The sequence below is a fragment of the Anas acuta genome, chromosome 2 (genome assembly GCF_963932015.1).
Source record: "Anas acuta chromosome 2, bAnaAcu1.1, whole genome shotgun sequence".
Lineage (NCBI taxonomy): Eukaryota > Metazoa > Chordata > Aves > Anseriformes > Anatidae > Anas > Anas acuta.
The window spans coordinates 46,065,429-46,092,318 of NC_088980.1; the positions used below are offsets into that span (position 1 = coordinate 46,065,429).

General features: G+C 41.4%; 1 long non-coding RNA gene across 1 annotated transcript; it reads right to left on the reverse strand.

Moving 5' to 3' along the window:
• Positions 1-343: 343 nt before the first annotated feature.
• Positions 344-5,231, reverse strand: LOC137852651 (uncharacterized). Its single transcript, XR_011093968.1, has 3 exons — positions 2,635-5,231; positions 2,168-2,302; positions 344-478 (listed from the first exon to the last, which is right to left on the reverse strand). It is a non-coding gene; the product is annotated as an uncharacterized lncRNA (long non-coding RNA).
• Positions 5,232-26,890: the final 21,659 nt, after the last annotated feature.

Sequence of the window (26,890 nt, forward strand, 5' to 3'; positions counted from 1 at the left end):
GTTTGAGAATCTTTTCTCATCTGCCTTGTAAAAGATGTATCACAGTCATTATGTTGCACATCGACCTACCTAGACTCTCACAAATAAATATTAAAATTAAGAACATAGTATTAAAAGGAGCATACGTCCCAGCTTCAACCTATTTCTGGCACTTAACATTTGGATTTTTGTGTTCTCAAAAATCATGATCACAAAACTCCTGTTATCTTTTTATTGAGGAAGCCTTCGCTTTGTTCAGATACACACAGCAGAGTAGTTGATGAAGATGTCTGTGTTTCCAAGGAGTTAGCCCTTGAGTCGGTGTCTAGAAGAGGTAAGAGGCCTGCACAGATAGAACTAATCCCCTAAAATCACACTTGGAGGAGCCCTGGCCAATTTTATGTTATTACAGTGTTTTGCAAGGGTGAAATTAAGCTGCACAAGCATGATGGAGCAGGGAAGTTCGAACTCATTGAAGAACTCCCCCATGCACCTGTTCCTGTAGAAATTAAGAGAAAACTCTTTTAGCAGATGAAATACAAACCTGAAGCATGACATCATCAGAATTATCTCGCTGGCTCACATGAGCAAGCTATGAGAAGGTTACAGTTACCTAGCAACTCCTGCAAGCAGCTCACTTCAGTGGCAAAGCGTTAGGGTTTAAGTGGTAGATGTGTACCTGGCTCTAAAGCCCTGCTCTATCCGCCAGCAGAACCCGGTGTTCAGAAATCAGAAAGAAGCCAGAAATACTAAAAACTTCCATTACAGCTTCCTAGGGTAACCTCGTTGGGGGCCCATCCTGTACTGGTACTGCATGGTAAATGAGAGGCTTTTTTCCAGCTCTGAAAGACAAGCTGGGACATGCTGGCGAGACAAACAAACAAGCAAGTGAGTACAGTCTCTCACAGACCTGCTTTTAAATTACCCTGGATGTTGATGTCCATAAATTTCCCTCTGCAACTCTGTATTGATCCTAACTGTGTGTGTCCAGCTAAAGCACACATTCTTGTGAAGGTAGCTGGTTTTCATTTGGAGGCACCAAGACCACGGGAATCAGCTATTTTCCCGTGATCTCCAGCAGGGCATCTCTGGGCTTCCCCAGGAGCGACTGTGCAGTCACCACAAAAACTGGTGCAGAAAAGCCTCAACAAACTGGCTACCTGCAGAACCACTCCACAGATTTCAAACCTATGGCCACCAACTCGATCAAGTGAATTATATATTTATTTGTTTTCATGCTCGCAAAGAAGAACTGCCTCCAGTTGCCTCCTCCAGCCCACTCTGGCATATCATGAACCATGCACGCAGGGAGGGTTTCACCCAGATTTGCCACAGACATTGGCATCCGCGAAGTACTGAGAAACACCCCATTTTTACATGTCAGTGTCCAAACCATCTCATTTATGAGGGAACTAAGAGATAGCCAAAGTCTGCAGCAGATAAGTGGCGAACTGACAGCAATCTGTACTGAGCAGCAGAGGAAACATGAATTGCGGGAGCGTGGTGTAATGCAATATATAATTTTATTTATAATCTCATCAGGCTTTTTGTGCCTTCAACTGCTTCCTCTTGAGATTGTCATAGATTTCCGCATGACATTCATAGCTTCTATTTAATATTAAGGTGCTTTTGTTTTTTCTCGTTGAAACACTGCAATTCTGGGAAATTCATCTATCGCTTAGGTGTCTAGACCTTTTGATAGACGGTTCTCAGTCAGGCCTTTCATTAAAAAAGAGGTGAGCCACGATGTCCCTTCTGTGCACTATTTTCATCACACCCTCCTCTCCAGCAAGCCTGTCCTCTGTTACAGGATATTGCAGTCTTGATTAAGGCAGGGCCTGTGTTGGGCTGATAAATACAGATGGAAATAAACTCCCCAGAGCAGGGCAGGGCAGCACAGAAGAGCAGTCCTGTGCATGGGGGTCTTGGCCCACCTGGATCACCCACTGACACCGCTCCTGCTTGCCCACAGGTCTCTGGGGACCACCCAGGGCTGATGTGCAGGCGTGTACCCCCATGTTAAGAGGGGGGCTTTTTTGTTTTGGAGCAGTACCGATATAAGGATATGCTATATCATTAAAGGGCTTTGGTAGGTAAAGCCCTTTGGGTACCTTATATACATTTATATAAACAGTTTGAGGCCCAGGACAGAGGTGACCTATTCATGAACATACTAGTTAATATTTACCACTATTCTTCTCATTTGTAGCTTCATATATGACAATGCAGAAACTACTGTCAAGGAGCAGGTGACCAGTCCACCTCTTGCCATGTCACTGACTGCTTGCATTCACCAACGTTGTAAAGGAAGATCATGGAGAACCTATTAGGAAATAAATAGGAGATTTGTCTGCTAGAAATGAAGGGAGACTTCTTACCCAGACACTAGTAACTTGTCTTCTCTAGAGACACAGAAGCTTACAAGCTCACATAAGATGGGACAAAGAAAATACTAAACAAATACTTTAATCGTTTATACAAACATCCAGTCCTTTTCAGAAGCTTGCTGAGTTCTTGGCTCCAGTAGTTGTTGAAGGAGGTTAATTGTACTCTTTATACAATTGATTTCCTTTTATCTGATTTCAATTTGTTGCCTTTGAGTTAACATCTTGTTCTTGTGGTATACGAAAGACTAAAGTGGATCACCCAATTTACCTTCTCCGTGACGTGCGCTGGTGGAACTACGATTCTGTCATGTCCTTCTTATTCATCCTGTCTCCAGATTCAGTGCTGCTAATTGTACCTGTGGTGTTTTCCTGCAAACACTTTTCTTGTGCACCAAGGCAGTCTTTTGTGATATAAGCTTCAAGATTTAAGCCTGCCATGTTTCTTTGCGGTGTGGTGATCAGAGCTGCAGGGCACTGAGGGAGGATATGCAGAGAGAGGCCATGTGCTGTTCGAGTGTTGCAGTTTAATGCCATTGGGGCATCTAGTTCTGATCAACATTCTCAGGGAGGACTGACTTCACCTGGCCAGGCTGGCAGAAAATTTGCTTCATTGAGGATCCCATAGTTGGGTTCCCCTAACAAAGAATAAAGTCAAAATGAAAGCTGAAATCCTGTCTAAAGGCTTCATCAATCCTAGAGAGGAAAAGGACTGATTGTTCTTTAGCCTTCCCTTTTCTTCTCAACAAACTGTTAGGAAAGAGTAGGAGCTGCTAGAGAGATAACAAGAATAACAAAAATCCCTGCAGTGCAAGATGTGTGGAGGCTCGGAGAGTCGTGGTACCATCTGTGCCTGTCTATTTAGAGCCAGAACAACTAACGCCCAACTAATGGTGAAGAGAAGCAAAGCATCATGTCATGGAGACAGCTCTCTAATCTTACATAAAAGCAACTTTCTGAAAAGCTTGAAGTGTTCAGATGGAGAGAGGGATGGTCACAATTTACACTTAGGAGGGTTTATTTATGGAATGGTGTATACCTCTTTGTTTCAGCCACATCCTTTGAAAAATCTTCATCTGAGACTGTTGCAGGCAAATTTGTTCAGCAGTTTTTCAACCACACAACTTTAATACACACAAAACTCAGGTAGATCCATGGTTACAGCAAAAGATCAGTAATAAGAGGAAAAGCAAGTAAACTGTGATAGCGGTCTGCTCGCTTTGATTAAAAAATTTTGTATTTGGTACAGCTGCTGTGTGAAAAGAATAGGTGTTAGTCAAACGGAATGAACAAGCTCTTCTGTTCGTACTTTTCAATTAAAATGCATTTTGAAAACAAGTATGTTCAAGCTGAGATTTTTAAAAATAAACGTTGATATATAAGGAAAAATACAGAGTTAAATCCACTGTATTTACCTCAGCAGAGTTGTCCTCAGGGATAATTTTAGACCTTATAACTCAATTTGGCTCCAGCAGCGATAAGAGATTGGACTGGAAGAAAGTAACATTTTCAGGTGAAATAGTTGCAGGCAATTACCCAGCTAATGAATGGAGCTGGGAGCTCAGGGAATGGACAGAGACATGGTATATTCTGAAGCAGGAGGCACACCCAGGGAAAAGGACAACCTGGTGACAGAAAAAGTCCCAGATGAAGGAAATAAAAAGCAGAAAGAATGGAAAAAAAAAAACCTTACAACTGGAGAAGTGTCTGCACAAGGGAAGAAAAGTTCTATGCCTCTAGTTTAAAAATAAATAAATAAAATAGATAGGAAAACAAATTCGGTTTTACTCAAACCTTGGTTTAAGAGAAACTGATACATGTAAAGTCTCTGAATATCAAAGACTTTTTTTTTTTTTTTTGCATTCATATAAGGTATGGATTTAAGTGCTCAACTTTTGCCATTGGAAATTGTAGATGCTAGTAATAAATAAAACTCAATCTAAATAATACCTGAAATGACAAACAATATCAGAAGGTGCACTAAATTTGCTGCTGTTCTGTCTCCATTGACTTCTTTGAAGCAGGGGATTACTCCCTCTGTCTCTTTATATATCACTTATTTATTTACTTATTTCAGAACAGATATCTAGACCTCTAAACACTCATAAAAGGAAAATAGAAAAAGGAGTAAAAAACACAACACGAGAGAAGAACAAATGTTCACAGCTAAGACTAGGTACACTGATAGTCACACCCCAGTGAATAGAGGTATGCTATTATCATCATCTTATCAAAAGTCCTGCAAGAAAAGATGAGCTTTTCAGTGTTCTGTTTGCTCAAAGAAACAGGCTTCTGAAAGAAGTTGGTCTTTTTTCTTTTTGACTGTCAAGTTTAAAGCGATGAAGGAAAAATAACTCATTTTGCTGATAAACTACAAGACTATAGAAATGTTCTGTGGCCATCCAAATTGCTGCCTAGAGCAAAACCTCTGGAGACTTCCACCAGACTCTGAGTATTCTAATATGTACAGCCCAAGCCTGCCAATTAACAAAAGTGCCTCTGAAGATTATACCACCAAATAGATGCAAATTACTCTTCTAATTTCTTTCTTCATTACATTCCTTGGTTCCTTTGATGCTGTGACACCTTTTTCTACCCATGACAACACACTAGTAATGGCTGAAAACATCCTGAAAGTAATTGCTAACATTTGAAATTTTATTTTTCATCTTCTGTCTTGTAGGAACTTCTCTTTGACTGTACTGGGGGTTCTTCCTACTCCTTCTTCTGCAGCTTTTTCCAGTCCTCCAAGAACTGACTCCCCTTTTCTCTGGCATTTAAGCACTCTGCTCTTGTTCTCTGCTTCCCCTTTCCCTTGCTCTTCTTCCTTCCTTCCTTCCTTCCTTCCTTCCTTCCTTCCTTCCTTCCTTCCTTCCTTCCTTCCTTCCTTCCTTCCTTCCTTCCTTCCTTCCTTCCTTCCTTCCTTCCTTCCTTCCTTCCTTCCTTCCTTCCTTCCTTCCTTCCTTCCTTCCTTCCTTCCTTCCTTCCTTCCTTCCTTCCTCTCTCTCTCTCTCTCTCTCTCTCTCTCTCTCTCTCTCTCTCTCTCTCTCTCTCTCTCTCTCTGCCCCCCCCCCCCCCCCCCCCAGCTGTGGCAAATAGTTATCAGACAAAATTATGCTGTTTGAAAATGATGGAATGCCAGCAAATTCAGTGGAGGTGAAGCATGGCTGCATGGCTTCACCCTGTATGTTTTGTGAGCAGTTTATGTCTAGATCCTCTATCATATTTTAGGTAACAAATTCCCATTGATGTCAAAGTTGCCTAAGTACCTTTGAGAAACTGGACCCCTGACAAAAAGATCAGTGCAGCTGAACTGCACTGCATAAGAAAACCTCTGAAAAGAAATGGAAATGGAATGAAATTCGCCAGCTGCTAGTTAAAAAGTAGTTTCTTTTGATAAATAATAAGCATACATGTACCAATATGTAGGTATGGATATTAAACATTTTTATCAAAAGAATAAGACCTTTTTTATTTTCATATATGTCCTAAAGTTGTTGAGTAGTGACGACATTCTTCTCTCTTACATTATTTTACAAACCCAAGCTCCTAATAATACAAAAATTAAGGCATTTGGAATGTTTGTTGTTGTTGTTGTTGTTGTTTTATATTAAAAGATGTCCTTGACTATTCAATTGTCTGCCTTTTACATATTTGGGTTCTTGGCAGTCATACATCTGGCATCCAGCAAATGTCCTTGCTTTTGGCATTTCTTGGTTGTTTCTCCTTTTGCAACCCAACGATAAGGATAGTAAGTGTAGGAAAAAAAAATTGTACCTTTCGTTTGTTAGTTCAAATTTAAGCTTGTTCCACAAAGCAATCACAAGATGAACCACTGCAGCATAGCTATCCAGATTCTACATGGGAGTGTGAACCTAGATGGGAATGTCCTACGTGGGCTAGAGCTAAAGAGCATTCCAAATACAGACACTCAAATAGTGCTATAATTTGTCTGTGGAAGAGGATGCAAAGACATTCCTTTGTTTAATGGACCAGAATATATTAAGGATATGTTATAAATTAAGTAACACCGACTTAGGTTTCAGCACACTGCCAAAAATAAGTATACCAAATATTCTTTGAACGGAGAATGAAAATAACAGCGGAACTTAATCTGATGGCAAAATGAGATATTATCATATCCATCCAACTTAACAATTTAATCACTGAGTAGAAACAAAGTAATTTGTAAGATGTACACTAAATAAGTGCTCGTGCATATAACAGAAGAGCTCTAGGCAGAAAAGAGATGTCTTATTGTAAGAATAGTCATAAAAAGCAATAGCTGGACTGCAAAAAAAAATAATCAGAAAGTTGTAAAAGGGATCTGTTTAATGTTTGGCAAGTCCCCTTAAATATTGGCAAACATTTCTGAGTCATGCAAGTTTTCCTGTGTATTGTCATAAGCATGTAATATGGTATGACTGCAAATCCCTCTCTTTTGGAGAACTCTAGAACTAAACTAGTTACCCTACCTATGCTGAAATCATAAAGGAAGGCTTTCAACTCATAACACAGCTAGAGGAAATAGGCAGGCTAAAAATAACTCTATCCTCCTTTCATTCTTCAGACATCCCGTAAGAAAGACATTGGAAGGAGAGTCATTTGTCCAGGGAAAATGTTTGTCTTGGGTTAGAAAAACAGAATCAACTCCTTAACCCCTCTGCACAGTCACAGTGAATTCACTTCAAAGAGGTCTTTTTGGAAAAGGGTCATTGTGTTACTTCGACAGTGGCAGAAACTGCAACTTTACTAGGAACTAAGGTGGGTCTGCTCACTGTGGACTATGAGTCATTTCTGTTTTAAAGGAGAAATGCTCAGGCTGTAAAACATACACACATATATGCATATATATACACACACAGATGTTCCCTTCAAAAACAGCTTTACAGGCTGGAGACAGTACCATGCCCTGCTGCCTGTCACCACATCTGTGTTAGAAGTTACCATTGCCACTGATCCAGCTCTGCCAGTGGAATTGGCTTTGACCCCCTCACCTGCTTCAGGAGAAGATGTTGGTGGGGTCATCTTGTTACAGAAAATGAATACAAAACAATATTCACACAACAGGCCAGAGAGAGCTGACAGCAGAGCTGTGGGCAGATGAACAGATACCTCCAGGTAGTAGGCGACAGCGAGCCCCAGCAGAGCCATGAGCAGAAGCAATACCATCCTCAGGTGGCATTGCTGGAGACAGGAGAGAACATTTGTCTGAAGCTACGGGCAAATATTGGCCTCCTTTACACAGACGATGACTGGGAGCTCCCAGTGCAGCTTGGTAGCAGTTTGACAACCCAACAGCAATGACCTTTTCTGGAAAACTTCTCCAAGTCAAACCTGAATTACTTGTGGTGGTCTACTAAACCAACTGCTGATCTGTCTGCAGAGACTGAGAACTTGAACTCACCTCACCACTGGCTCGTAATAAAGAGGGGCAATATCTAATATGATAATCCACTCAGAAAAAAAGCATGTTATGTAAGTATTGACTTTTTTTTTTTAAAACTAAGGTCTACCTACAGTGAACACACATAGCGTCATCGATTTTCCTATCTTTTCCTATTTTCCCTTCAAACAAAATCAATGTAATTTTAGATTAGCTTTTATATTGGTTTCCTTTGTTTTGTTGTTTGCATTTTTTTTTAAATCCACTGTTGAATTACAACATGTTACCATGTAAGTTTCCGATTTAATATACTATAAATAGGTTTCCTTGCTGTGTCCTGTGCAGTTACTGTAACTGCTCAAGGATGAACATTTGGTGGTATTAATGGGAACCCCACAGGGTGGTATAAATACACAACAGGAGAATAACAATGTAGGAAAAAATCTAGATGTGTCCACCAAAAAAATGCACAAATATAGGCATGTTTTGAATTAGATTATCCCTTTGCTTCTGGTTCTGATGGGATACAAGCAGGTGTGTTCAACGGCAAATCTGAATTTGTGCTTATAATACATATTGTTTCCTGATCTGAAGAAAGGGATTAAAGTTTAGGAGGGAGTCTGTCATGGTTTAACACCAGCAGGCAGCTCAGCACCGCACAGTTGCTCACTCCCTCTCCCCTCAGTTGGATGGGGAGAGAATCAGAAAGGTAAAAGTACAAGAACTTGTTGGTTGAGATGAAGACAGTCTCTGGGATGAGGTCACTACCTCCACCCTACAAGAGATTATTTCCATCTCCTTTTGCTCCTGACTTTTGGCACAGATATCGCTGCAGCTACAAAGCCTTTCTCCATCTCTGTGATAACCCTTAGTGCATGCCCACTGGATCTCTGCAGAGCAGCTTCTCCGAAATCCAGGATGGAGAGAAGTGCTGTAGCACTGCTCCATACGTACTGGCTGCTTCCTGCAGGGCTTCATGTGCCTAGAAGCCTTGCTAAAATGTACACGTCCCAGTTGCAGTGCTGTGACTCTTTTGTCATTCGATGGACACCAAGACATGCCTCCTATGACTTGATGCCTCTGTGTGTGCCTGTAAAGCAATCCAGTACTGCAGTGCCCTCCCCAGTGACTCAGTACATTTGTTTCTCCAGGAGGAAGAAAGGGAACAAGGAACACCAAGGGAACAAAAGCCACTGTGGTTAAATCAGCACAACAGCTGAAGTGGGTAGGTAACTTTAAGCAAGTCACGCTGTAAATGTGTTCATCTACCTTACTAAACTAGGGGCTATAGATCCTTGAATTTTGTGTGAAAAACAAACAAACAACAACAACAACAAGAAAAAAAAAAAGCAGCCACATGAAAAAGTGTCAGAATGGTCAGCCACTGAAGTATGAAATTTTAACAAGCTCCTAAACCAGAATGTAGGGTTGACTCTCTGTTTTCTGCTAAGGTCATGTACTATGACAGTGTCCTTTTTTAACCCTCTTTCTACCACGAACCCCCCATGATTTTAGCAGAAGTTCTGAGTCGTCAACAAGAAAATAACTCTGCTCTCCAGGAGCACCCCTCCTGCCCATGGGGACAAGTCAAGCTCTTCCACCCATGAGCCTTGTTACCCATCATGAGCCCATTTCTTGCCCTGATTTTCTCTTGGGAAGCCACTCCCAGCCCCCTGCCCAAGGCCCACAAGTGCCTTCAGTGCTGCGGACCTCCTGATGCTCTGTGCCACCCCATGGCAGGGCAGGGCAGGTCTAAGCTGTGACCATTTGCTGTGGCTCAGCAAATGGAAAGCTGAGCTGCAGAATATCAGGCATGCAGCAGGAGGCCACGAGTATGTAAACAATTATTGGAAATCTGCTACATGGTCTTTTATTTTCAGCAGGGAAAAAATTATACACTGTTAATCTTTTTCCTCCTCTCATGCTGACAGTGTGACACAAGGGTGTCTGCCAGTGCTGTGCCTGATTCTTGCCAGGTGAGAAGTGGAGAAGATCTGGTCCAAGCACATGCAGTAACTGGCAATGGTATGAGCTGGTTTACTTACCTCGTCATCCCGCTCAGCTTTCCTGCCCCTTTTATTACTTCCTTTTCCTAGAAGAGGGAACAGCCCTAGCCACAGCCTAGTTCCTGCTAAAAGTCTGTAAGTCACAGGCCCCAAATAACTCTTTCTTGACAGATAAAGATATAGAAGGTTTTTCAGTTCCTCTGCTCTTTCCCCAGATTTTTTCATCTGACCCCTCTGCAGCAGCAAAGCAATCAAAGAAAATGAGGCAACGGGAGCTAATTGTGAGAGTTGATTAGGAAGTTTAGGAGTGAGAAATAATTTGACAGGGGGAACAATTTGATTGGATTTAAAATTCTGTACCGTAATGGGCTGTGTGGGGGTGATAATTACTCCTGAATTGGGAAGTAGCCAAGCAAGGAGAGAAAATCCAGCACAGACACAGGTATTTCTGCTTTCCATGTCTCCTGTGAGGTGCCTGAAAGGGAAGCCTCTTCAGTTGCTCAAGAGAGCGCACGCATACTGTGACTCATGGCTACTTTGACAAGGAGGTCCTCTTGCAGGAATTGAGTGCACATCTCACTGACTCTGCATGCCACTACAGTATGTTTGCATTTTCCACACAGTTTTTGAAATGTTCAATAAATATTGACTAAATGTCACAATGCTCCTGATGTCTTTCCTTCTGCTTAAGAACTAAATAGTTGCAGAAAACATGCTTGCCTTTCTAGTCAGCTCAAAATATTCTGTTGTTGCTGGGAGAAATCCCCAATCTGTACTAACCCCCAGGCTCCAAAATTTAACAAAGTAAAATCACTTGCACTGACTACTTTTTTTTTTTGAGGACTGATGAAAGAAAGAAAAGATCCAGATATTTTCTGGATTCTTCCTCGGGACAAGTTATGATTTTAATTAAAAATGCTGTTTGGGAAGATGACTGAAGTGCAAAGGCCCTGCTGGTGCCCATGAAAGAAGAGCTTTCTCCTTGAAGGAGATCTGTGTACATGTAGGCTACATATTACTTTCTCAGTCTTTATTTGGAATTGTAATCTGAAAAATCTGTTATTTATTTGTTTCAAGGAAAAAATTGGGGCTGTGCTTCCCATTCAGAAAAAAAAAGAAACACTGCTGAAAAAAAAAAAGTTAATTTACTGTCTGTCAGCCATGGTGGGTATCTGAGGCACTGGGAGGAAGCTGTGCTATTCCACAAACAGCCCCTACATCACCAAGTGGCCCTACCATGCAGCCCTCTCCTGTGCCACAGCATTATTTGTGGATGGAGCAAAGGCCCTGTGTCCATGTGCAGACTCAGATGTCCTTTTGAGACACCTTGGCTCCTGCAAAGAAGGCAACACCAAGCTCTGGGATAAATTAGCCATTTGGGCAGATTGTACCTGTGTTGCAATGAGCACCTAGAAATTTAATTTCAGTGCATCTCCCCATTCAATCCATGTGCAATATATATTTTGAGTTCGGTTGATTTTCTTTCTTTCTTTCTTTCTTTCTTTCTTTCTTTCTTCTTCTTTCTTTCTTTCTTTCTTTCTTTCTTTCTTTCTTTCTTTCTTTCTTTCTTTCTTTCTTTCTTTCTTTCTTTCTTTTTCTTTCTTTCTTTTCTCTCTCTCTCTCTCTCTCTCTCTCTTTCTTTCTCTCTCTCTTTCTCTCTCTCTTTCTTTCTCTCTCTCTCTCTCTCTCTCTTTCTCTCTCTCTTTCATAGGGAGGTCATTTTCTTCACCTATAAACATAGTATTTCTGGGTAGTGCAAGCGTCTCTCTGGGAATGGAGAATGAAGATCACGGTCCTGCTCACTCTGAGTGCTGGTTTAATAGAATCAAGCATTTCTGTTGTTCAGGCAACAACTGCTGTGTTTTTTCTTTCAAGAATGTCAAATATGTTTCAGATTTCTTAATCTTTCAAAAAGTTTTCAGTGATTTTTGTCCAAAATCTGTTTCGGTGCGATCAAGTTTCTCTGTAGCTAGTTGCAACTCCTCCCTGCTGGTACACAATTGCTGGTGACCTTTCAGGTCATTCAGGATGTGACACTGATTCCTAGATTGATTCCCTCTGCTTATCTATGTAATGAAGTTTGATCCCTGTGGGCAGTAGTGATTATGTTAGCGACAAGAATTCTTCCTTCATTTGTTCTTCTTTTGCCTAGGAATGTATATATTAGTGACGTAGATGTGCAGGACATGCCTGCGAATCCCCTCATGAGCTTCATAAGGAGACGGTTGCATTCACAAGCCCTCCCACCCCTCGAGGCTCACTGCAGAACACCCAGCAGAACATTGCTATCAATGAAGGTCCCAACCTGCATGGGCCAGTCTAATGGAGACTTCAAAAACAGGACTTGGGTAAAATGTTGAGCTGACATCTCTTCTCATGAGGTGTCACAAGTAAGTGCAGCACTGGTTTGTATTCAGTTGCTTGGTCTGACAGGTAAGCTACAGGCTGCTGGATCTTCACAAGCTCAGGAGTTTTATTCACAAAGAGTTTACTGTAGTAAGCATGCCATGAGGACACAAATATATGACTTACGACAAAATCCAGGAGACACGGGTACTGTCACAGATGTTTGTGTATCACTAGGGATGAGGGCTCCAGAACAGGCTTTCTTCTGAAGGCCGTATCAGCAGACAGATGACAGATACCTCTAGAGAAAAAAAAACACAATGATGTTAGGACTGGTAAATTCCTAGCATAAGCATTAATGTTATATACTATATCCAAATCATCAACAGATCTGCTATATTGGGATGTCTTACAAAAACTGACCTGGCCTTCTTATAGATACTGGCACAGACTACTAATTTGGTCATTGCTAGCAGCTTAGTGAGGAGTCACTCAGGTGGTGGTATATTATCAAGCACTGAGTGTTTAAATAATTACAAAATCATAAGTTCTTTATAAAACACAGTAGGCTCCACAAATTAAAAAGAGTAGAACTGGGGGAAATATCAATTCAGTAAAATGTGACCTTCCTGGAACAGAATTTATCTTGCAAAACACTCAGTACAGTGTTTCTACTTCATTTTCTGGCTTTCCACACTACTTAAGACAAAGAAATGACATGTACTCGTCTTTGAGGTATCAGGTTAACCACAAGGAAATTTAAGCTAACAGAGGCTTTTATACACCATCAGGCACAACTATTCCAGTGAAATATTGCTCTTTCCTGTTCTATAAGTCAAGAGCAAACAAATACAACATATTCTCTGCTCTCTTTTAAAAACACTGACATAATTCATGCTATTTCCTTGTGATAACAAAGAATAAAAATAAGAAAATATCAAAATTCTTGAATTAGGCAAATTAGCTCTGGCTGCAGAAGTTTTAAAGCCTTTCCGTGCTTAGGGTTACTGAGTTAATAAATACTGTACTGGGCCAAATTCAGCCTCCAGAGTTCAGCTCCATTAAGCTCAGCCAGGAAAGGGGCTAACTGGAGTGTTACGGAGTAACATGTAAAGCTCTGTTCATGACAAGTCCTCTGTATGTTATAGACAGCTTTAATTTGGTGAGGGGCATAGATGATGCTGCAAAATGGTAGGAATAGAATTTGGAAAAATTCAAGACTGAAGGGTCAAGTTTTTTTCTTAGGATATAACTTCAATTTATGTCATAAACCTGTTGAAGTAGTAGAGCTAAAGGCTAACAATAATAAACCATACAGCTTGGATTGTATTTTTGGGAGGAAAGTCAAGGAGCAGAGAGAATAGTTCTTATTTCACAGGAACAAATTCCTCCATAACTACTACCCGTAAAGAGGCCCTTCCCCTTTCTGGTCAGAGACCTGCTACTTTGCTGAGATACACGTATCAAAGGCCCCTGCACACCTTCCCACTGGGTCCCAACCTTTGAACAAAGCTTCATGTCACAACACACATTAAAAGTGGAATAAATATCAAATGATAAAGTGTTCAAATGACACGTCTGAGTGACTGTAATAGCAGTGTCATCTTCTTTAACCTATTAAACCAAATAGGTTTCAAAACGCACTCCAAAAAAAAAACTATGTCTAGCTCTGCCATACTACTTGAGTGCTTGCCTTTCATGCTGTGCATTGTTGAAGTAACAGCAAGTAAGGTAAATATTTTTTGGTTTGTCCATAGGATAATTGCATGAGCCTTACATGAAGCATGCAGCAAATACCATTTTTATTTAATGATTTGTTAAATATTTAGATCCAGAAGAAATGGGACAACTTTGATCATGTTTCTGAATGACCTGGGTACCATTTTGCAGCCTCAACTGGGATGGCAGCTCAGTTGCTGGTTGAAAAATTCATTTCTATCCTGCCCAGATGTACGCAAAGGTTAAAAAAGATATAATTAGTCCGCTCTGTTCCCACCTCTGGCCCACACAAACCCTGTCTCTTATTCAACCTGTCATTGTTAGCAGTATTATCCAGGTCTCCTGAAAAGAGACAGCAATGAAAAAAATTATGGTAATTTAATTCAGAATGATCTTTCCTTTGTAGTTTGCACATTACTTTTGCAGATACATCTATTAATAACCTGTAGGAATCAGCTTCTATTTACGTAGCGCTTTTCTTCCCAAAGGGTCTCTAAGCACTTTGCTAACCTTAGGGATCATTTCATTCTTTCCTGACAAGTAAGGCTCAGTTTCACCTTTATGGCAAACTTCAGGAAAAAAATGGGGAGAGAATAATGAGCCAACCTGCTCCCGCAGAGCCCCACGCCTCCCAAAGTGGGCTGCTAGACTCCAGCAGAAGGTGTCCTGCCCCACATAGGTACTGCTACTCCAGTGCCTGAGGCTCACTTTACCCTTCTCTCCGTGCTTTCCCTCCTCTGACTGTACAAAAGGAGCTCTGGGAACCGAAGAGCTATTCCTGTGTGGTGATGTTCCCAGTTCACACTCCACCAATCATTGAGCATATTTTGACCAATATCTAGGGTGTTAAATGAATAATTTGTTCAGTTTAATAAAGTACTGGAAGTCTTTGTGAATGCTGGGGAGAGAAATCCTGCATGACTATTACTGTTATTCCTCTGGACTTTTTTGGACTACGGGGGCACCTACAGAGACCACCAGGACTAGTTCCCATCGTACTAGGTGCTGTAGTGGTATCCACTGTAGTGGTGTCTCAGGGGTACCCAGTGAAAGAACAAGAGGCACAAATTGAAATACAGGAAATTTAATTTAAATATGAGAAAAAATGTTTTATTCAGAAGATGGTCAAGCACTGGCACAGGTTGTCCAGACAGGCTGAGGTGTCTACATCCTTGGAGATGTTCAAAACCTGCCTAGACATGACCCTGAGCAACCTGTTCTAGCTGACCCAGCTTTGAGCAGGATGGTGACTAGGTGATCTCCTGTGGTCCCTTCTAATTTAAGCTACTCTATCATTCTGCATGCTTACACAGAACAAAATGCAGGACTTATTCCCAGGTCTTCGCAGTCAGAGGTCAAAGTTGGAGAAAGCAGTGTGGCAGAGTGAAGCACCCTGTTTTGTCCACAGCTGTAAGGCAGATTAATCAAAGAATTAGGATTCACTCCAGGGCCTACTGTGATGGCCCATCCACCAGATCATGCTGGGGACAGCATATGGGGGGCCAACAACTGCCTCCTGCTCAGAGTTCTGTCCATATATATATATATATATATATATATATATATATACATACATGTGACCCACATATATATGGGGTCATCCTACCTCAGGTATAGCCTTTCAACTCCCAGAAGACTAATGTATACACTACAGGTATACCATTTATACAAACAATGATCTTCTTCACTGCTGGGCTCTTGGAGCTGTTCATTCAATGCTGACAGTCCCTGTGGGACTCAGGAGCAAACACTTTCTGTGAAGCAAACACTTTTTTCAATGTATTTGACGTCAAGAACGGTTTCCAGTAGCTGAAAAACCTGACCTCAAAATTACTAGTGAAATCATGAAGAACACATTATGTCAGCAGGTACCTGGCCATATTGCAATCAAATTTATGGTCTCAAGACTCACCACTCTCATGTGTCTTAATCAAAGCAGCTCTGTCAAAATCATTAAGAAAATCTGGCCTTTTGAACTAATTCTTTAGCATTCGCATCCCTATTTCTTTGTAGCCATGGCACACTGGAAACAGCACCTCAAAAGGGCTAGAAGAACCTGGCCATCTGAGAGTGCCCAAAAATAAAATCTCTATAAATGATTTTTCAAACAGTGCTAATAATCAGTGCAGTGCTAGGTGTTTTAAAGGTCTGTAAAGTTGACAGAAAACATAGCCTGGCTGAGATCAAACCATTCTGTGAAAACTTGCCACTTCCTAGTTCTGTTTTCAACAACATAACCCTCTCACCTCCCTCTCACTTTTTTTTTTTCCTGATCTTGTTGAAATGCTTAGTTTAATAACATACAACCATTTTCGATGTTATTGCTTGATATTGGCTTTTGTATGCATTACCTTTTGTAATTTGTGTTAAAGAATACCAGATAATATACAACAAAATATTGCAGATATGTGACATCTGAGACATTAATTTGATGAAAAGTCTAAGCAAAATTAATCAAGATAATACAGCTGGCACAACATAGTTTTTGTTATTGACGTAATAGTAGTAAGTCAACTCTTTAAAATACGTACAATAATAGCTTGGAAAAAATGTCTTTAAAATTTTAATTTCCTGAGCAATTTTACTTTTCAGTTCTACTTCAGAATGACTTTGTATTAATTTATTTAATGTCAGAATTGCCTGTGGTAGAGGCTTCACTTCAAACCAGTTCTGATTATAGTAAATAAAAATTTTCACAGAAGAAGCTCCACTGCCTCAAAACTATTTTTGGACATTGTCTTTGAAGATGCCATTTGCAAGCAAACCTCAAGCTCCTCTTTGTTAACAGTGACACAAGAAATCCCAGTTCTGCTCTCACGATACATTTCTTTAAAGTACAAAGGACTGTCACAAGGACTTGTATTAGTTAAGCCTCAAATTTCAGTTACATGAGTAGTTTTGCTTAAATTATATCATTTCCTTTTACCAATAGAAAAACCTTTATAACATATCATGTAAATGTTAAGTACTAAAGACACTATTTTGAATAATAAAATAATGCTAAATTATTAACCACGTTTATCTTTGCTGATCAACAGAGCCTCAGTGGGTCCCGTTTATTAAACTCATTTTTGTTCCTTATGTGCGTGCTTAAGAGTACAAAATTATGGAACAAAAATAGCAATAGCACTTGTGAAATCTCCAGAGAAAACTGATAGTGTATTTCACAACAGGGAGAACAGCTGGAGAGTCTAATACCCACCTCCTCCAATCACATAAAAAACAAAATTCTGGCAAACTAACTAAGACTGATGATTCTATGATAAGATTCTTATCATAGAATCACGGAATGGTTTGGGTTGGAAGGGAACTTAAAGATCATCTAACTCCAACCCCCCCCTGCCATGGGCAGGGTTACCTCCCACGAGACCAGGTTGTCCAAAGCCCCATCCAGCCTGGCCTTGAACGGGGCACCCACAGCTTCCCTGGGCAGCCAGTTTCAGGGCCTCACCACCCCCTGAGTGAAGAATTTCTTCCTAATATTTAATCTTAATCTACCCTCTTTTAGTTAAAAACCCTTTCCCCCTGTCCTATCACTATCTGTCCATGTAAAAAGTTGCTCTCCGTCTTTCTTATAAGCCCCCTTTAAGCATTGAAAAACTGCAATGAGGGCTCCCTGGAGCCTTTTCTTCTCCAGGTTGAACATCCCCAGCTCTCTCAGCTTTTCTTCATAGGAGAAGTTGCTCCAGCCCCTTGAGCAACTTTGTGGCCCTCCTCTGGACCTGCTCTAACAGCCCCACATCCTTCTTGTGCTGAGGGCCCCAAAGCTGGATGCAGCGCTCCAGGTGGGGCCTCAAAAGAGCAGAGCAGAGGGGCACAATCACCTCCCTCCCCTGCTGGCCACCCCTGTGTTGATGCAGCCCAGGATGCAGTTGGCCTTCTGGGCTGCAAGCGAGCACTGGTGGCTCGTGTTGAGCTTTTGATCCACCAGAACCCTCAAGTCCTTCTCTGCAGGGCTGCTCTCAGTGAGTTCTCCCAGTCTGTCCTCATGTCTGGGATTGCCCCAGTTTAGGTACGGCATCTTGCACTTGGAATTGCTGAGCTTTATGCTTATGCACAAAAATCTTATACTTATTATACTAAAGGATACTTATGCTCCAAACTTCTTTCTAAATTTATTGCAATAAAGTGACTTTCTCTGTAAAATGCCTTGATTATTATTTGTTAATGTGACACTAAGCTCTGTATTTTTTCTTATGCAATTAATAGTTTAACAAGTTACTACCTTCATTTGACATTCCTGAAGCTTCCTTCTTATCATTGTCAACATCCCAAATCTCTCTTCTTATTTTTATGGTAGAAGCAGGGAGAACAGAAGTGAGATAAAAATGTTCCTGAGCTGAAACCGTGTTCCTTGTCTCCTGGGTCCATCCATCCAGTATTTCCATTTAAGTAGAGTTGCTAGCAGAAAGTAAATATAAATTATACTGGTCATTTACACGGTAAGATATATCTAGGCTGAAGCCCTAGTTACACTCTTTTGGAACTTGTAGGTGAAAATGGTAGAAGAGGAGGACGGGCAGTACTAGTTCAGATAATGCAGGTGAAAAACCCACGCTGCCTGAAGAAAGTTCTGTAACCTCTGAACATGCAAATCAAGATCTATCCTTCTGAGCAAAGATTTGACATCTGCACAGTAAAAAGAAAAACTGCACAGAGATGATAACAGACAGAAGTAGAAAGCAGAAATGAAAGTCCAAGATTAATGATGTTTTCTTGAAAAGTTATTTTATTAGATTTTATATATTACATGGCACTGTACACTAAGCAAGGGTCTGACATCCATTCTGAGGAACCTCTCAACAAGCCATGATCAATGGATTAGCATCTATCACTCTGTAGCACAGAGAAGACATCTGCTTGATTAACTGTAGGCAGGAATATGTGTGTCAGCAGGCATCGGTGTCAAGAGATACAAACCAAGCTCAAATAGCAAATGCATGAACAAAAGATAAAGCAAAGGAAACTGAAGAACTTCTAATTCAGGATATACAGGTAATCCTGCAGATTTCTGAGCCAGTGACCTCTGTGCACTGAGAGAAGAAGATGTTCCTTTCTCCTCTAGCATCATACTTACATATATTCAGCAAAGCTGGGAAAAGAGATTCTGACCTAACCTGCTGTTTGCAGATGGTATTGATCTGGCATGAGGAGGAAAATGTAGCCAGGGAGTATTTTATGGCAGGGATGAAAGCTAATTCAATATTCAGATATGAAGACAATAGAATAGAAATAATTTTCTTGCATGACATTAAGCTAATTAAAATATTATAATCTCTTTATCAGATTACCCTTTTTATTCTAGTGGTCCACTGGTGTCAGCTTCCCTGTCATTGCACATGAAAATCCCGCAGAGACTAATTAAATTTTCCTGTCTTGCCATAAGAATACAGGGGATTATTTTTAAGTCCTATTTTAACCTGCATGGTTCTATCTGACTACAACGGATAGGATGTGACCAAAAGCACAAACACGCCTATGTCACCTTTTCACAGCTGAGTCTATCTCTGGGGTTTTGGAACTGTAGGCCAGGGCCTGGAAACCGGGGGACCATGGCCTTTCTACCAGAAGTTTGTCAACTGCAGTGGGGATTAATCTAGATAATTCATAGCATTTGGGTATAGATGAGAAGAGAAACAATAACTTCATAGCTAGAACTCAAGAAGAGAAATGTGAATGTGGTTTTGACAGACTGTCACCTACCAGTCTTCTGAGAAGGTAAAAAGGCAACTGCCAGCTCTGTGTGCTCTACAGTGACATAGTGAAAATGGCCAAGGACAAATGCAATGATGTGGTTGATGGATTCGCACATATGAGAAACAGCACCATTTGACATGGTAGCCAGAGCAAGACATCCCACAGACTAATGTAAGAGATACATCTTAGGGCTGATATGCATCTGTCTTTAATGTGCAGAATCAAGCCAAGGTGTAGTTAACAAAAAAAAAAAACAAACAGGCACGCCTTTTAAACTTGGTAATTTCAGTGAAGAAGCAGGCACATAACATCAGAGGCTATACTCCCTATTTGCTTTGTGATTATTAGTTCACGGAACGAGTAGGTAATGCTGAGTGAAAATCGATCTGCTAGAGAGCAAGCTGTTCGTACAGCATGTATTTTCTAAGCATCTCCTTCTGCTTCAGAATATTGAGAACATTTGCATGAAAATAGAAAATCTTTGTTTCTAAGGAGCCTGTGTTCCTCTGCTGGTTGTTCCGCATGTCAGGTTTAAGGCTTGAAATCTGCATTTGTTCCTACTTGTATAACCCTGCATGGACTCAGTCCCTGGTATCATACAGTTAGCATTTATGAGTGCAAAAGTCCTGCTGAAAGCAATCAGTGGCCTTGTTCTTACACTGTCTTTGCTGGATTAGGACAAGAATGCATTGGAAGTTAAAAGAAATTGAACCTCTGACTCCCTTGACTTCCATGAAGTTACTCCAGCTTAGCAGGAGTATAACAGAGATGCACAAGCACTGGTCTAGGGTTTTGAGCTCCTAATTAAAGCTCAGACAATTGCTGCAATGTCATACTGACTGTGGCCATTGCTGGGAAAATGAACAGTGTGAACTAGTGAATTTCCTAGAAACGAAGAACATTTTGTTTCCTTTTAATTCTGGATCCTAACCCAGAAATGGCTGACAGCTTTTGAATCTGCCAGCTGAACCTCACACCGTCTGTTGTTTTGCAAATCATGATGATGCTGGACTGATCAGTGGAATGGGAAACGTAACCACCTTCCCTTTGACATCTCAAGACAGTTCCCAGTTTGAGGGATGGACGGGCATCAGGCGTGCTGTGTCTGCTTGGATGACTCAGCCCCCCTCACTGGCATTGACACTACCAGAAAGAGTTAATGTGGTTCTGCTGACTCACAGAGACAGATGAATCTCTTTTCCCAGTTTGATATACAGCAAAATCCTCTCACTGGAGAAGGGACAGCAGGCAAGGATTCCCAGTCAGGAGCATGCATATGGCTAGGATGCCGATCACTGCAAGTGGTACCCGAGAGCTGCCTCAGAACCAAAGGGTCTCTGCTTGAGAACACCAACAGCTCATGCAGCTCTGGGAGCCCAAATCTGAGGTGTGGATGCAAAGTCTGGAGACGGGGAGGAGTTTAGTTATTGCTGCTAATTTTACTGATGTTGTTGATACTGCTGTGCTTTAAATGTCACTGATCTGTTTCATGCAGCATCTCCAAAGCATTACAATTCCTCTCAGCTTGCTCTGCCAAGGCTCCCAGCCAAGGCCCGTGCATCTTCCTTATTGTAATCTCCTCTCTGGCTAGAGCACCTGGAACTGTCTCAAGTTCATTTATTTGGGCACATCACTCTGAGTTTGCCACACTTCCTTGTCACAGTTCTCTTCCACTACTCTAAATGCAAACTCCTTCTCACTTTCAAAGCCCTTCACAGTTCAACCCCTCCTCATACCAGTCCCAGAATTCGTTAGCCTTCCACAGGACCCACCTTTGCTTTGTCGATTGCAGCCTCCATTTTTGCTTCTCTAGCTTTATTCTACTCTTTCCTTTATGACCGGGGACAAACCAGTACAGTCACAACTGTAGGCTCCTTTAAAATGTCTTTGCTGTGTATCACATAGCACTGAAGCACAAGCTCCCTAACAGGAAAGCAGAGGACACTCAGGGCTGCAGGTTGACTCAGGAGCTGCACACAGGATCTGTATCACAGCCCATCCTTTGGTCTCTGCTTCTCATTAATTTGTTTTCTGGCAAAGTTCTTTGGTATACAGTGTCATTAACATTTTGCGTTTGTGTGTCTCCTGTGCAATATGGCAAAACAACTGTTAATTGACCTCTGAACTAGCTTGTCTGCCTTGCTCGTGGAACAGGATTGCTGTCCAAGTGTCTCATAACTTCCTAGGGAAGCATGATTTTACATTTTATAGCTGTGTTTTAAAGCCACGGAGAAATTGAGGCTGCACTGGAAGCTCATGGGAGTGCCAAACCTGTACCTCCTTAGTACAGACTAACACCAGACTTCTGTGGCTGTCTCCCCTTCCTGCACAGAGATAAATAACAGTAAAGGCAAGCCCTAGGGCCATGTTCAGAAAAGGCTGGGAAACACTCAAAGTATTTGCAGAACTAAATGCTTTCCAGGGAGCTATTTTTCAGTGTGTTGTTACAGTAAATGTTTAGATTTTCCAAAGACAACCTCATAAAATGGTCATTAAGCAATGCTATTTTATGTACAAATATTTTGCAGAACAATTTAATATGTAATCACACAAAATGTTCTCGCATGCTTAGTGCCTTCACAGCACCAACATTAAACAACCACTGCTTCAGCTAACATCTCTTGTCCTTCAAGAATGGCTGTGACATGCCAGGGTTTGCACAGAAACACAGGGGGTCAGTCAAATGCCCAGGGCATCTGAATTATCTCCCCTAACAGGGAGGCACAGATTTGTGCTTTGTGAACACACAAAACTTGACACAGGGTCAAAACTACCCTACAGTGGCCTTTAGCAACCTGGCAGAAAGTAGTCCGGAATCCTGCAATGTGTGTACTCTGCCTGTACAGACCGTTTAATTCAGATTCACTATCAGCATAGTATATATTATAAAATTGCCAGTTTCAATGCAAACTCCATCTTTGGATAGGTTTACCAGTGAAATAAATACGAGGCAAAATAGGTTATATTTATAGTCAGGCTGCAGCCATAAAATTTAAAATAGTAGTTGGTAGTTATGGTAGTTACAAGACAGAATAAATATAGTCCAGGGATGAATATTGCCTAAACATGCGAAGTTCAGATGTGAGGAATTCTCTGCACGTGAGCAAGGGTTTTATCCAACCTGCAAGTGGGAACCTAGGCAAGAACGTGAGTCCAGTCTTCTTAGTAGAACACTACTTCAAATCAAAACCCATCTTAAAAACTCCATTGTTTACCTGGAATAAGTGAAAGTACAGCATTTGTAATGCTGTATGCAGGCTACATATAACCAACTTACATTCTAATTTTTCTGTTTTGTGATTACCTGTAATCACTCTGGTCGTGTCCTAAGATCATCTTCAGCTGTGGAGGTGCAAAGTTTGTTCTCTAGATCACTTCTTCTCTTATACCCATTTTCACTGATTCTTCTTTTCCTGACATTTCTTTCTGCTCTAACTTCATCTAAAAGCCTCAACCTATATACAGCATGCTGCCAAAAAAAAAAAAAAAAAAAGCTATGAAAGTCTATTAATACATTCCCTTTAGCATTCTCTGCATATATTTCACACTTAGATTTGAAGCAGTCTTTTTAGTCTGTGCTAGTACAACACACAGTCTATCAAAGTTCTGGATATGAGCTCCTAAGTGCTCCTCAAAGCTTAGAGAGGCCTTACACTGCAACCCTTATATCTTACTACCTGATACCACCTGATCTTCCTCATTTCTAGTAACTGGATTTGCAGCTGGATTAGACTTTGTAGTAATTATCATGGATAATTCTCCATCAATACCACTCATTTTAGATTTCTGATGGCAGTCGCTTTCTTTTGGTGCACATTCCATCAGCTGTGTGGTTCGCAGGCCGTGGGAGCCCTGCTAGAGCCCATTTCCACGTGTGCTGGTTGAACAACCTAGGCAGGCCCTCCCTGCTTGACCCTTTAGCTTCCCGCCCACCCTGTCCCACAGCCTCAGCTCTGCCGTACAGCCTCTGGCAGGAGCGTGCGGTTATGTGGATAAGAGGTTAAAGACCAGCAGGTTAAGATTGGGCTGAAGATGTTTCCCATACTTTAATGAAAAACGGCACGTATATCAAAAGTAATCTAAAACAGCACCTGTCCTGCCTTTTTGATGTAGGTCATTTTATGGCTTCAGGGACATCTGTGTTTGTGTAACTGAGAGGGTGCTGTGGAGGTTATAGCTGCTGCTCATACAAATGCACTTCAGATGATGAGCTTAGTGTCTTTGCTGAGATTGGGTGCGTTGGCTCCTCTGGAGAGATTATGACCTTGTTCTCAGCCTGCTTGCCAACTGGCTGTTCCCTTTGTCTGGGCTTCTGATATTCATATAAAGCGTGGTACAAAGTGCTGGCTTGTTCCGTGCAGCGCATGATCTCTGTTTTCTGCAGATAAATCTTTCTGACATGATGTAACAGTAACAAGCCGCTTAGTCCAACCAGCTTCTATTATCAGTTTCTGGAGTTTCAGAGGCCTTTATGTGCTTCATTGCAAATACTTTGATAAATCCATGAGAACACCGATCAAGGAGGTGAAAAGGATGCTCTGTGCTCACAATCAAAGTAGCACATCGATGGGCACTAAGGAAACATGCCTTAGCTCCTTGCTCAGCCAGCAACCCACTGATTCTCAACCACTGTTCAAAGGGGATATTCTGCCATAAGATTAGCTCGCTTTGCTACTCTGATATTCTCCCCCTACATCAGCTATGAAACCATTAGCCGACCAGGACTTCGAAGTCTTATCACAGAAACATTTTTCCTCTGCTGGGTGTAAGTATCTCTCTCAGAACAATCCCCAGGATGATTGGATCCAACTCCTTTCACAGAGCTGAAACTGCTCTTTTCTGAGAGGAGTCAAGTACCAACTTCTTTTCCTGACCCTGCCTCCCTCTTCAGTTGTTGACTGGGAAATTCTTATTTACCTGACATTTTCAGAAATTGGTAATGCGTTGCTATACTTAGCTGCTCCTAACATCTTTTCCCCTGCAACTGACAGTTGGCGTCTTTCCACTGAAAAATACCTCTGTTATGGCTGCGTATCCAATCCCTTACTGCACTGCTTTCCCTTCTCTCCCACATGCAACTTTCAGAAATTACAACCCCAAAATGGCATCCTTTATAAAGAAAAGTTCCACAGCTGTTCCTTTTCCTCAGTGTAGATCAGCATAAGTTGGCTGAATTGAGGAAAACTGCCTGAGGATCACAAGCTTTTGAGCTGAATGCAATTACGGATTTGCTTCTGGAATCTATACCCGTTTACGGTCAGTTTCCACTAGCTGCAATGAGACTTTAGGCTCTAAAACAGTAGCCTCGTGAGTTGCAGCTTTAATGGCACTTGGGCAGAAATACTTATTCTTGATTTAATTTTACTTAAAGCGTTTCACAAGCAATACTTTAATAAAAATGCTTCATATAAGTGTCATTAAAATGACTCTCAAAGACTCTGATTGTCCTTTACCATTAGTCTTCATCCTCCCAGCAGCTCCTCACTGTGTCACATGAAACTCCTACTCTCTTGTTACTTTATTATTCCCTTCTAGGATTTTAACATTATAGCCCACTTCACACCTCCTCTACCATGCTGACAAATGCTACTGTGACCTATGGTGCAAATCGCAGTTCTAGTTATATCCATAGCATCAAACCTGCAAAATCTACAACATGATCTGTCTCTGACTTGGTCATCCCCTGATTTCTTTATGCTTCAGCATCCCCAGCCATAAAAGAACGTTGTTCTTTAAGATTTATGGGTGAAAACCACAGAACAGAGCTATCTATTAGTGCTACTTATAAGGAGTTTTCAAGTGTGCTGCAGCCTCTTTGGACGACTGAAACCATGCCAGGATTAATTATCTCTGATAGACCTAACAATAAAATACTGGTGAAGGGTTCTGCTGGACAGGAGCTATCAACCAATGATCTAACATACTTCCTTCTTGTTGTATCCGCTTGCTTAATTATTCCTTGATGAAGAGGAATAAATATGAGACACCATCTCCAGCAAGCTGCCCTCTTTCAGTTCTTTGCTAAGGTAGTCTAAACAATGCTAAACTGTTGATTTAGCATTCCTGTGGCAGGTTATCTTTCTTTTCAGGAAAAGGAACAGCTCAACTCTCCATTCCCAAATCTCATTGCAACTACCCCTTGCTGCGTTCAGCTGGGTGCTGGGAGTTCGGACCAAAAGAGCCGAAACTGCCTGAGAACATTTGCCATTCACATGCTGCAAGTGTTCAGAAGCTAATCCTGTTTATGCAGTTTAGCTTCATTTCCAGTCCTTTGCACCGAAATCCCAATGCAATGCAATTTGTACACAGGAGTACACATGGTTTTGGCATTATTTGCTAAGCGCTCGCCCTCTCTTCATCTGTTTTTGGGTCCAAAGACACGCTACAACAGAATAGCTGATAGCCACACAAATGCATAGGACTGTGTATATGGCAAAGGGCATCAGAAGATGCTTGTACAGGTACATTCAGGTGACAAAAGTATCAGAGAACTCTTGAATAAAAGACATTGAAATAGAGCTGGAAATTGTATTAATTGTATTGCAACATCTGAGCAAAAGCTCACTGGAATCGGACAGCTTGCTTTGAACGCTTCATCAGGCATGTTTCTTGGTAATAATCCAAACTAAAAACCTAGCCAAACAATAAACATCTGGTAGACAATACCCTTTGGACTAATTTGGGACCAAATACAAATTCATTTGGTGCTCAGGTCTCTTTTGAATAGAAAGCAATCAACTTTGGGTTTTGTCATGATATATTAGGCAAGGCTTTGGAGAGAAAACTGATTCACTACATTCATTCATGTGGAATTATAGCAAATCTAAAATTTACTCCCTACCCTCATTCACTACCCTCACTCAGCTGAAATAGTTGAGGCTAATATTACAGTAACTCATTTTTCAAGTGAGAATGTGTCCATGTGTCACTTCGTTGTGACTCTGACACGGGATCAATGCCAACCTCGAAGGAGTGCCTTGTGGAGTTTACGTAAATCGTCCCATATATACTTGGGAAAGCCTAGTTTTTGTATTTACGTCTCCATTTGCTGACTGTCTAAGCCAAAGCTGCAAAAGCGAAGACTCACAGTCCTGGATACTTGCCAGGAAAATGTAACTCTAGCCCACCCTCTGCCCAAGGTACAGGCTAAGAAACCTTCATCATTTGTGTCCTATCAGCCGTGTCCCTTCCCAAGGCTCCGAGTGCCGAGCTGCAGCACAGCCAGCCCCAGGCAGTGTCAAGAGCAATACAGCCAGCACCGCCGCGAAATAAGCGGGGGTACCCAGCTTGATTACAAACTCTCCAGATTATAAAGCAGCCTGTTGAAAAATTCATAGGAGTCTCGCAGCTAACGCGCTTGGGAGCTCCGCGCT